Source organism: Oreochromis aureus, linkage group 3 (assembly GCF_013358895.1).
Source record: "Oreochromis aureus strain Israel breed Guangdong linkage group 3, ZZ_aureus, whole genome shotgun sequence".
Lineage (NCBI taxonomy): Eukaryota > Metazoa > Chordata > Actinopteri > Cichliformes > Cichlidae > Oreochromis > Oreochromis aureus.
In genome coordinates, this window is record NC_052944.1 from 91,884,654 (window position 1) to 91,896,107 (window position 11,454).

The 11,454-nt window shown below is 40.0% G+C and overlaps 1 long non-coding RNA gene across 1 annotated transcript; it reads left to right on the top strand.

The window, feature by feature from the left end:
* Window positions 1-219: 219 nt before the first annotated feature.
* LOC120437810 lies at window positions 220-622 on the top strand. The gene is made up of 3 exons (XR_005611416.1): window positions 220-260; window positions 350-394; window positions 479-622. It is a non-coding gene; the product is annotated as an uncharacterized LOC120437810 (long non-coding RNA).
* The last annotated feature ends 10,832 nt before the right edge of the window (window positions 623-11,454 follow it).

An 11,454-nucleotide genomic window follows, 5' to 3' on the forward strand; every position in this document is an offset into this window, starting at 1 on the left:
TTCACACCATCATGATGATGTCTGTTAACTTGTGAATGTAACTGTCTTGAAAAAAAGGAATCTTGCAGTGAAGATCATTCCCGGGCAGTGGTCAGGAAAAAAGAGCTTTGACTTGAAGGTGTATTTAAGTGTATGGTGAATAATATGAATTATGCTAGTCTTCTTTTAAGGGATTTTATTAATGAGCCTTTATTTTCAATGTAATACAGGGTTCTCCAAGCCAAGACTATGGAGTTGACGGTGGGATCTTCATGCTGATGGTAATTTTTCTCTTCTCTTCCTTGAGATTCATACAGAAGCTAATTTAAGCTTCTAAAAAAATGACATTTTTATTTTTTCTTCCAAATAGTCTGCTCTGTACGTGGCACTGGATGCACCATTTGACTATACTATAGTAAGTATCCTATTTACTTTCACAGCAATGGAGTCTTGAATCTTTTGAAAGTTGTTAAATATGTTTCATATTAATATTTTACAGTCAGACATGCCCTACATGTGTAAATGGTGGTGCTTGCTGTTGATGGAGAACTTTGATCTCAGGAGGTATTTATATTTTGACTTCTGTTCTATGTTGTGTCAAAGTTTACACACCTTAACAATATCAAAATTTTCTGTTAAGCTCTGGCAAGTGTTGGGATTCAGAGATTCTTTATCGCTGCCATATAACCTGCCTTATGATAAATGCATTAATAACATGTTTTACAGTATTATTTTATCAGTAATATTTCTTATAGGGTTCATATTGCATTGAATATGTTTGTTATCACATTGACCTTTCTATTCACAGGTTGAGTTTAGTTTATACACAATGCATAACTGTGCTTGTTTAGAGTTGATGTTCCATCCAAGAGGGTTTTAAGCTTCACTGGTGAGAGTGTCCAGGTGATACATGTTGAGGGAAGATGAGAACATAGCAGGTTAATTGCATGCATGCTTACAATACACATTAAATCTAGCAACAGGCCTGAGCGAAGGCCCAAGTGTCTTCTGCTTCTTATTTGAGACCTGCGCCAATTCGGTTTACTTAGTGATTGGTGACAAGGGTCAATTATCAGCTCTTAACGATCCCGAAGCTTGAAGTTTATTACCTCAAAAGGCAGGTGTTATAGAAAAGAGAAGTTATATGACTGTTTATAGTTATTAAAATGTATGAGATGTGCTCATGTCTGTAAACAATGTATTTTTGACCTGTATTGACGTGTATGTGTGGGCGTTAATTTTCTATGCTATAAAACCAGCATTCAATGTATTTTTGTCAGAAGAAGACATATGCTGATGTTTCTTCTCCGGTGTTAATAAACTCATCGTTTGATTGCACTTGTCTGGTGCCTCCGTCGTTTGTTGTCTGGTCAGCAGTTGATCAATCTCGCTTCATTTTGGTGGAGGATGCGAGGCACCTGAAGACCAGTAAAAAGAATTATCGGTGTTTGTTGTCGGCGGAGGTCGAGGCCAGATCAGGTGATCGGACGGCAGACGTCACGGTGATTGCATGACTACTGGGCCCACATAACAAAGGTAAGGCACAAACCTCTTAAACTGAAATTGTGCTGTATTGGATTATAATCCTAAAATATGTAGTCAAGTAGTCATCCGTTGATCTCTGTTTTGAGTTTTGTTTGAAATGAAAATCTTTGTTTGCAACGAAAGTGAAACTTAAGAGTAGTGTTGCATTCACGGTCGGCTAGGAAAAAGCAGTACTGAGCGGAAAGTAACTAGAGACTGATTTGTGATTAAGGAATAAAGAGATTATAAGTGTCTAAAGTCACGGAATTGAAGAATTCCAACCCTGGGAAAGACGTTTCCTAGGTGGTCTTGAGGACCTACTAGGGGAAGGGCCCCGCTGAGATTTGTGGCCTCAGAAATAGCCCTGGTGATCGCAGAGGATCATTTTGAGAGGCACTTAATTGTGAGAAAAAGAGTAAATACCGGACGCAAGGGTCCGAGGTGTTGATATATGATCTAAGAGAAACTCAGGCCAGCCGTGAGCTTGAGGTTTTGCAGCAAACCGAGTCGAGCAGTAAAAGTGAAACTAAGGTCTATTGTGTTGAAGTAATTCTGAGAATAAATACTGTGAGTTATGAGAGACGATTAAAAGCATTACCTGTGCATTTGTGGACCCGCCGTGGTCAGTGAAAATTTGTGGACCCGCCGTGGCCCGTGAAAAGCTGTGTTTTGGTTGATATTCCTGGAGAGTCTGCGGACTTGTTGACGTCTGAAAGACGAGCGGCAGTGTGCATATCCAGGTCGAACTGAACTGAGGTTGTGACGTAGAAAACTGTCTGAAATGATTTAAGTGCCAGCCGGCTGCAGGCTGGGTGTGTGAGAGGCTTTAAAAGTCTCTTTTTTCCTTTCTTTTTTCTGGAGAAAAGTGCGCAGTTAAAATTTGGGTGCGGTCACTTCCCCTTTTAATTTTAACAAAGAACAGACACATTGATTAAATGAGGGGTAGATAAAAAGGCATGCTCATTTCTGGATCGTGCCAAATTGAATAGTCACGTACAGGGGATCTTATTTATATGAAATGCATATGTTGTGCTGAAACGCTAGAGAATCATTATGGTTTTACAGTGACTGCAGAAATAAGACGGTCAGAACTAGAACTATATAGCTTTGTGTCGTAGTTTTCTCATATTTAGGGTCTTGGTAAATACAGTGAGAGGCCGCACGGGGATCCCATTAAGGCTGCTGAAGCAATTTCCCTGTTTTGAGAGCGTGCATTAGGTGATTTTGAAATACAGTATCACTGGACAAGGTGATTCTAATATAAGAGTTATTTTAATCTAACCAGAAACAGAGTAATAAATAAAGCTGTGAGCCTCCTCCTGAGTGCAGAGAATTTGCAGAATTTTTGAGTATCTCTTGTCAAAGAAAAAGGGGAAAGAGATTCTGTGCATTGAATGGTGTAAGGAGTAAATATTTAAACAAGACATTCTTCAGGCGAAATAAAGACACTCAAGACAGTTTAGATGGTAACAACGTGCGCACGCTGGGTGAGCGCTGCTGTCTCAGGCTCACAACCAGCATATGCGGCAGTTCTTTATTTATAGCGTTTCAGAGTATGTGTGTGTGTGTGTGTATGATCTCAGAGTGTGTGTGTGTGATTCTGAAGAATGGGCCCCTCTTGGTATTTGGGAGTGTATAGATAAGAACGTCCTGCTCTCCCCTTCCTGGGAGTGAAACGGCTCGTAGAGAACCAGGTGCAGAGGAAATATACTGGGTGAATCATATCTGAGAACACTATGCTTTTGTCTTTCATTTAAGCTTCACTTCAGCGAAACAGTAAAACCATAAAATACGATTAAATGGAAAGAATAAATGGGTAAACAACTATTAACACTAAAATTAAAGATAAACTTTCAATAACATATGAATAGAAGTGGGAATAATACTTGAAACATTTGAAAATCTCTTAACATATCCCTCCTGTTGTTAATTTGTTTTTACACATTTTAACTTTTATCAGCATACAGTCTCTGGACAGTGCATTTTAACTGTTGCTTCATTATTAACAGGAGTGTCTTTTTTCTTTTAGTTACAGGTTGTTTCTTCATCTTCGCCGTCGGTGTTTGAGTCAGTGTCGGCGTGCTCCAGCAGTGTCATAATTTCTTTTTGGCCGACAGGGTCCGGTGTAATAGCTGTGGCTATCAGTCTGTTGCTCATGGATCTTATGCAGGAATACAACAACAGCCACATAGGGTCAATATGGCTGCAAAAACAGCTATTGACACTAGGATTGATGACACTAGGCTGCGGTACTTTCCAAACATGTCCATCCAGCTGTCCCACATGGAAGTGTCCACTCCAGAATGTTCTTTCATTCTCTCATTCAGGGTCTTCAGTCTTTCTAGGGCTCTGGTCAGACTGCCGTCAGCTGCAGTGTTGTTAGGTATGAAGGTGCAGCATTGTTCTCCACTTCTTTGTTTTCTCGTTGCGCTGCTGCGTTCTTCTGGGCATAGGCTGCAGCTTAAAATGGTTCCCCTTTCAGGACACGTCACATTTGGAGCCTGCCGGTAAATCCTCGGGCAGTGTGGGTCACATGGGTTGCTGGTGCAGGCCGTGTTCATGCCTACCAGGGCCAGTGATAAGAATACTGTGAACACGAGCATGGAACACATCGTTGTGACAGTGGTCAGTTGGCATCCTCTTGTCCAGCATCGACGTCGTCTGTGCGGTCTCTCACCCTCAGGGGCATCCTGGTTTGCATTTAGTATTTCCATCTCCATCAGGTCTCCCTCTGTGAGCGTTTCTCCTCTTCTCGACCGTGGACACACCCTTGGCCTCCAATGAGTAGACACCCAGCAAGAGGAGCGAGTGTCTCAGTGTTGCCACTGATAGCCCTTCTCCCCACCGAGTGAACACCAGAGGTTAGAGCGGTCTGCAGTCTAGACTTTACTGCTCACTTTTCTATTCGGGAGTTTGTGGTTCTTGGATTGGTTCAACCCTTTTTCAACCTGCAAGAAACTGGAAGAGAATCACTCGGCAGTTGATTGTTCAAAACTATTTCTCTGTTTTCCAGCAACTTTGTCATCCACTCTGCTAGAGTTGTTTCTCTTATTGACTTGTTTGAAATTTTATGCATAGAAGTGTCTTTAACTAGTGTTTTTAACTAATTAGACTCCCTCCTGTTGACGCATGAACAACTTCATGTGTCACAAGAGCTACTGTTTTTGTATAAAGACTTCGGTTGTAACGGTTTCCCATCACATATGATCAGATCATCCTGTAGAATTGCTCCGCACCTCAACCATTTCTTTCGCTCTAGTAATGGCACAAATGTGTGGTTCATTTCTCAAGATATCCAGTGGAATTTGCATAGAGGTGTTGTCACCATAAGTGCGTCTACTGTTTGTACTGCTACTGATTTTGCTGCTTGGTCTGCAAAATTGTCGCCCTCTGTTATGCCATATTTCCAAAATGGCGTACTGCAGATCAAATTCATTATTGATAAGTCAAACCAACGAAAAAACAAAACTAGAAGTCAAAAAAAAAAAAAAAAAAAAAAAAAAAAATATTCTTTCGTTAACAGAAATAAAAATAAAAACAAAAGTAAAACTGTCTAAAACTGCAATGAGTGGTCACAAAATTAACTGATTTTGTAGCAAAATGTGTTTAGTTTTAAAATCTTAAGTCAAAACTAAAGAAAAATAAAACTAATGAAAATTGCAAAACTATTAAAACAGTTAGAGTAAACATATTGGCTGTCTCTGTGTCTCTCTGTCTGTCTGCGTCTTGACACAGTCAGCTCCTTTGTATGGGCATGTAGTTCCTGTTACACGCTTTTCCTGTTACAGACACATTTCCCGCTTTCTCCAGAGTAATCGAACTCTTTGTTGAATTTAACTGTTTTCATCTAGTCTGCACTTCCACCTAAATATAAGTAGAAAGGTTATATCCAAGTTACTGAATGCTATTTTTATAGATGCAGTAAGGAGAACAGAGCACATTCCACGGGAGCTTCACTCCCATCTCTGGTGGAGGCAGAAAAATAGGGAGCCAAGGTCATAACTCAGGCTCATTAAGAGTCAGAAAGAATGTGAATGCTTAGTCTTGTGGCTATCGCGCATTGTATATAACTTCTTTTCTTTGTTTAGTAGCTTTCTGCCTTCACCTAAGGGTGTACCCTAAGTATGTGACTCAGGTCTCCATAATCGGAGTTTATTTAAAGATAAATAAGATGATCCATTCATTGCTCGCAGATCATGCACTAGACGTATGTTGCAGTATTTAGCTTTCTTCAACACTTAAACAAAATATCACTTCTTATCCATTACCATTCTCTCGTATTAAAAAACAAACAAACAAACAAAAACAAACTAAGTTTAACTTTTCTGCTTTGTCACTTAAAACAAAGCATCGCTCTCAACCCAGCTCTCAGCTGGCTCCGAAATTATCATCATCAAGCATGAAGTTGCATGAAGAGAGCTGTTTCAGAAGTCACAGCATGGGGCACTTTGATGATTAAAGTGTGTCCTAAAACAATGTCAGCTGACCTTTACTGCCTCTGCTGCAGCTACACCGGCCTGCACACAACAGAGTCTAATTTGCAGAAGTAAAATGCAAGCAGACGTTGTTTTTCTCCAAATGCCTGTGTTAAAACAGCTTTCATGTAACCTGCACTTCCATCTACATGTAAGTAGAAAGGCTATTTCCAAGTTACTGAATGCTTCTTCTTCCTTTTGTCTCTGTAGATACAGCACTACATATTTTCTTAAGGCATTTTGGACAATTTCTATTTCGTTTTAAAATAATTCATATATCTCATACATGTTACATACGTCAAACTTCTAAGTTGGGAAAAACTTTGCATTGCTTACAGCTCGTAGCTCACAGCTCTAAAACTAGGCATCAGTAAATCATGTGCCTAATCATTTCGTGTCACTGTGATCCTCAAGTATGATCACAGATTTGTTTTTCAAACCAACAAAACAAACAAACAAAAACAAGTTGCTGATGGCATGAACGCTTTACACACATGAGACAGGATGCAAAAAGCTGCTGTTAAAAACAGATCAGGGGTGTGAGGGTGAAAACTGGGTTCACAGACAGCTGCATGTTCGAGCTTTAATATCATGCAGTTTCTGCTCTGAAAAACAAAAAAAATTAATACAAAATAAAAAGTGTGTATCTTGCTTATTAGCTTGGTAGTATAGGTTTGCTCTTCATCTTAACAAAATCTCATCTAGGATGACAGGTTTACAAGCGGATCAAGTGTCTCTATGCACTTAATTAGTTTACATATTTTCTTTATTTTCTTCATCTCATATGTCATTATACTGAATTTGAGCAAACCTTAAGCTTGATGCAGATTACTTTTAACAATTATCCACCTCACATCACAACTGACTGAGGTGCCTCTTCATATGTAATATTATTTCATTAGTAATGTTATTATCTTTTTATATAACAGCAATAGTATATTACAATATTTTATTTGTGTCCACCAAGGGCTGAGGGTGAGCTGCAGTCTCACCCTTTCCCAAGCTGGAGACATTTTCCTTGGCTGAACAATGACACAGCCTTAATATGCCGTATGCATCTCTCTTTTTTTTATTTGATATATTTTGTGTGAATTATCTGGTTTCACGCATTCCATTCATTCAGCTTGGTTGTCTTCCCAATATTATTTCATTGCTTTAATTTAAGTTAACCTTAATTTAACCTTTTGTTTATTCCACTTCATTCCTCTTTCCATGCTTTAAAATATTACAACTCTTGTGTATGTTTTGATTTCTTTTTAGCTTCCTTTTCAGTATTTATTTCTGCTTGGAGGGTTTCTTATAATTTAGTTATACATTTTCCCTCCCACGTGGGACATTTAGGTTTTCTTTAGGATTTCTCCATCTGTTTGCGCTTATTTGTCCTGCACCGGGGCATTTCTTTTCTAACCATAGTTCATCTGCAGTCAATTCAGGCTTTGCGGGTTTATTTCCCATTTTTTGGGCTTAGATTTATCAATAATATTTTATTGTAAATTGCTTATAATTTTATTTTTCCTATATTTTTTTGATTTATTATATTTGGAACTACCTTGTTTTACTTTTATTTATTAATACTGCCAACATACACTCTGTGTGACCTTCGCTGATATTAGAGTCGGGGGAGGTTATTAAGGCAGCCTTCTACCCTGGTCTAGACCCAGGGCGGCCTTAATTTTATGCGTTGAAGCGCAACCTTTGACCCCTTCTCACCAGTACATCGGTCAACACAGGAAACAGTAAGAGTGGTGCAGAAACCTGTTGTTTCTATTCAAAAGGTCACTCACTCTTCAACAACACATAAACTTCACACGCGGTACTATAATCCTATTTTAATTGACACGTTCTTTATTTTCATTCACTCGTGAGAGTGAGATCCCTTTATTTTCATTCACTCGTGAGAGTGAGATCCTTTATTTTCATTCACTCGTGAGAGTGAGATCCCTGACTTCAACCTTTTAAACTGCGGAGTGACCCCACACAGGACCGTCAAACTCCGTCTTACAGGCGAGTCCTTTCACTCGTGAGAGTGAGATCCCTGACCTCCAGTCCTTAAAGGACGAGTCTTTTAAGAACCGTGTCAATCTAAAAACCGATTTTAGCCGCAATGTGTTCTTGAGTGTTTATATTCACCTGGTTCGGATGAAAATGCCGGTCAGAGAGAATCCTCCTCGCTCCCTGGGATCGTGGACCTCTTGCTAAAAACGCTGGCCAACGGCGAATTCACGTAGTTGGTCTTTACTGTTTCACTAGAAACAGGCTGTCGCGACAGACTTTGCAGCGTGGGTTCACGAATCCAGGAAACGCACGAGGTCACTCTGTTGGCTCGAAGGACCAAATAAATGTAAGGAGTAAATATTTAAACAAGACATTCTTCAGGCGAAATAAAGACACTCAAGACAGTTTAGATGGTAACAACGTGCGCACGCTGGGTGAGCGCTGCTGTGTCAGGCTCACAACCAGCGTATGCGACAGTTCTTTATTTATAGCGTTTCAGAGTATGTGTGTGTGTGTGAAGTTTATGATCTCAGAGTGTGTGTGTGTGATTCTGAAGAATGGGCCCCTCTTTGTATTTGGGAGTGTATAGATAAGAGCGTCCTGCTCTCCCCTTCCTGGGAGTGAAACGGCTCGTAGAGAACCAGGTACAGAGGAAATATACTGGGTGAATCATATCTGAGAACACTATGCCTTTGTCTTTACTTCAGCTTCACTTCTAGTGAAACAGTAAAATACGATTAAATGGAAAGAATAAATGGGTAAACAACTATTAACACTAAAATTAAAGATAAACTTTCAATAACGTACAAATGGCAGTGGGAATAATACTTGAAACATTTGAAAATCTCTTAACACTGTACAAAAAAAAAACTGTTGCTCTGCAAGTGCAAAGTTTCTAAGCAAACTGTGTCTTAACTTCCTGTTATCTGTCTGTGCAAGCATTTTGTTTTTACATTGACCTTTTACTACACACTGTCACCTTTCACTTATTCTACTAAAAGATCAAAGAGAAAACAAACATTTTCAATCAATTAAGTTTAAGCATAAAAGCAATTACTTATGAGTACGTTTTATCATAGCTAAATTATCAAACACCCAGAAAGTCATAAAATGATCATAAAGCCCCTTATTTCAAATTAAACCCAAAGGCTGTATCCCAATTCAGGGTCTGCAGCCTTAAAGGCCGCATTTTAAGGCCCATTACGTCACAGCGACGTGACGAAGGCTGTCCCAATTCGAAGGCTGCTCGAAATGCGGCCCTCAAATGCGTCCTTCATTTCCCTGAATCTTAAGGATGTGGCGGTGTAGACTTCGTGGCCCAACATATCCCAGAATGGATAGAGCGGCGGTGGGTGTGGATAATTTTGCCGAAAAAAACGGTGGAAGCGGAGCGGCCGAAGAGTAAACTTTTAAAAGTGCTGAATATTATGTCACTTATTTATGTGCAAGTGTTTAATAATGAAGAACCTTATAACATTACTGTTGGCCACATGTCGGCAAAGTTATGTGACATTAGTGATGTTTGTACTAACTTGGTTTGTATGATGAATTATGCAGAAAAAGTAGAACTGGGCTGAAAGATCTATCGCTTTATCACCTATTCAGGTTGTAAATCGTGTTTTTAAAAAGTAACTAAGTAACAAAGTAACTAGGTAATTAATTACTTTTGAAAATAAGTAATCAGTAAAGTAATGGGATTACTTTTTTGGGGAAGTAATCAGTAATTCGTTACTGATTATTTTTTTCAAGTAACTTGACCAACACTGCTGTTAATGTTAGCTATGTTATATTGCTGCCTCTGCTCGGTGGTGTCGAGCCAAACGGACTTTAACGTGTGTTTGAACGAGCTGACGGTTCACTCGTTAAGCTGAAAGAAAGATGCTTTAATCACAGGAGTCACACATGTGTCCACTGGACCATCTGGAACTCTTCTTGTTTAGCACTCGTAACAACACAAACACTAAATCCTCCTTCTCTTGTGCTGTTTTGTAGCAGTGTGTACACCTGAGACTGTCACCTGTCTGTCTGTCCTGCACTCTCTCTCTGTTTCTTTCTCTCTGATTGTGGAATAAAAGTATGAACATGTATTTATAAGTTACACTTGTGTTTGAATCCTGCAGCTTATCACACATTTGATTTCCATGTGTGACAACTGCAAGTGTCCAGAGTGAGGACAGACTGAGGGACCCACTGCTGCACATCATCTGTGAGGCTTTGCACCCCTGATGATCCACCAGGACAAACTCAGCAGTGTGTGAAGAAGAGGAGGAGGAAGAGCCAGCAGCAGCTGACAGGTGGAGAGAATAGACAGACTGTTCCCTGTTTGTGAAGGACTGCTAGGAAAGTTTAACATAACTACCGTAATTGTCGGGCTATAAGCCGCTACTTTTTGCACAAGCTTTGAACCCTGCGGCTTTTAGTCAGGTGCGGCTTTTCTATGGATTGTCCATGATTTTTGTGATATCGTAAGACGATTTGTTTTGTTTGTTCCGCTGTTGTACGGCACTACGTTGCCTGGCGGAAGGGCATGTGATCAGACACACGTATCGGGGTTCAAGAATGGTATGTTGGTCACATTTCCATCCGCCAGGCAACATAGTGCCGTACTAAGTAGCGCGAAAAACAAACTTCAAAGTAGCGCTATATAGATATATATAGATATATATATATCTCCCAACTTACTGTGCATGCTTCAGTCACCCCTTGCATGGGAACAGGTAAAAGTGATGGAGTGTTATGTAAAACTACACACAAAAAAACCCCACAATGTCAATAAATGTCACAGTACAAAAAGCCGGGGTGTGACGAGGGGGTGCAGGACCACCACCTGTCTTTATTTGCTCTGCCCTTTTCTTGGTTGCTGTTATAAACAAACAAACAGATTATTTCAGGGTCTCTTTTCAAGAGACTAAAAGCAATATAAGTGATAAATATTACCATTCTGTAGAATATTCTTATATTTCACTTTTACTTGTTCCCATGTTCTAGTGGGTCCTGTTGTGGCTCTAATGTGAAAGAGGATATAATGTAATATAATATAATAAATTACTTACCAGTTTAATTTGTCAGCAACTTTCTGCCAGCCCTCTCTCCTTGCTTTTGCAGCCTTTGCAGTGTTCCCTTGCATTTTAATTGAACTCTGAAACTCCTGAAATCCCTCAATCAAGAGTTCTTGCTCTGCTGCCGAAAAATACTGAGCGCCCGACATCTTCGCCGACCAATCAAAGGGTTGCCGATCAATGTTTCTACTATCGATGCGTAGCCCCTTTTAAGACACCCAGTGATCTCAGATTACTTCATCCAGCTGTACTAATCGTCAACAACAGGTGTGTTCGGAGAACCGGATTAGCGAGCTCAAAGTTGGCGCGATGATTTGATCTTGGATGTAGTAAGCGAGGTACAAAGAACGGGGGGGGGTTTAGAGGGAGTGTTCGCCCAGGGCGCCAAACAGGCTAGGACCGCCACTGACTCCACCCACACC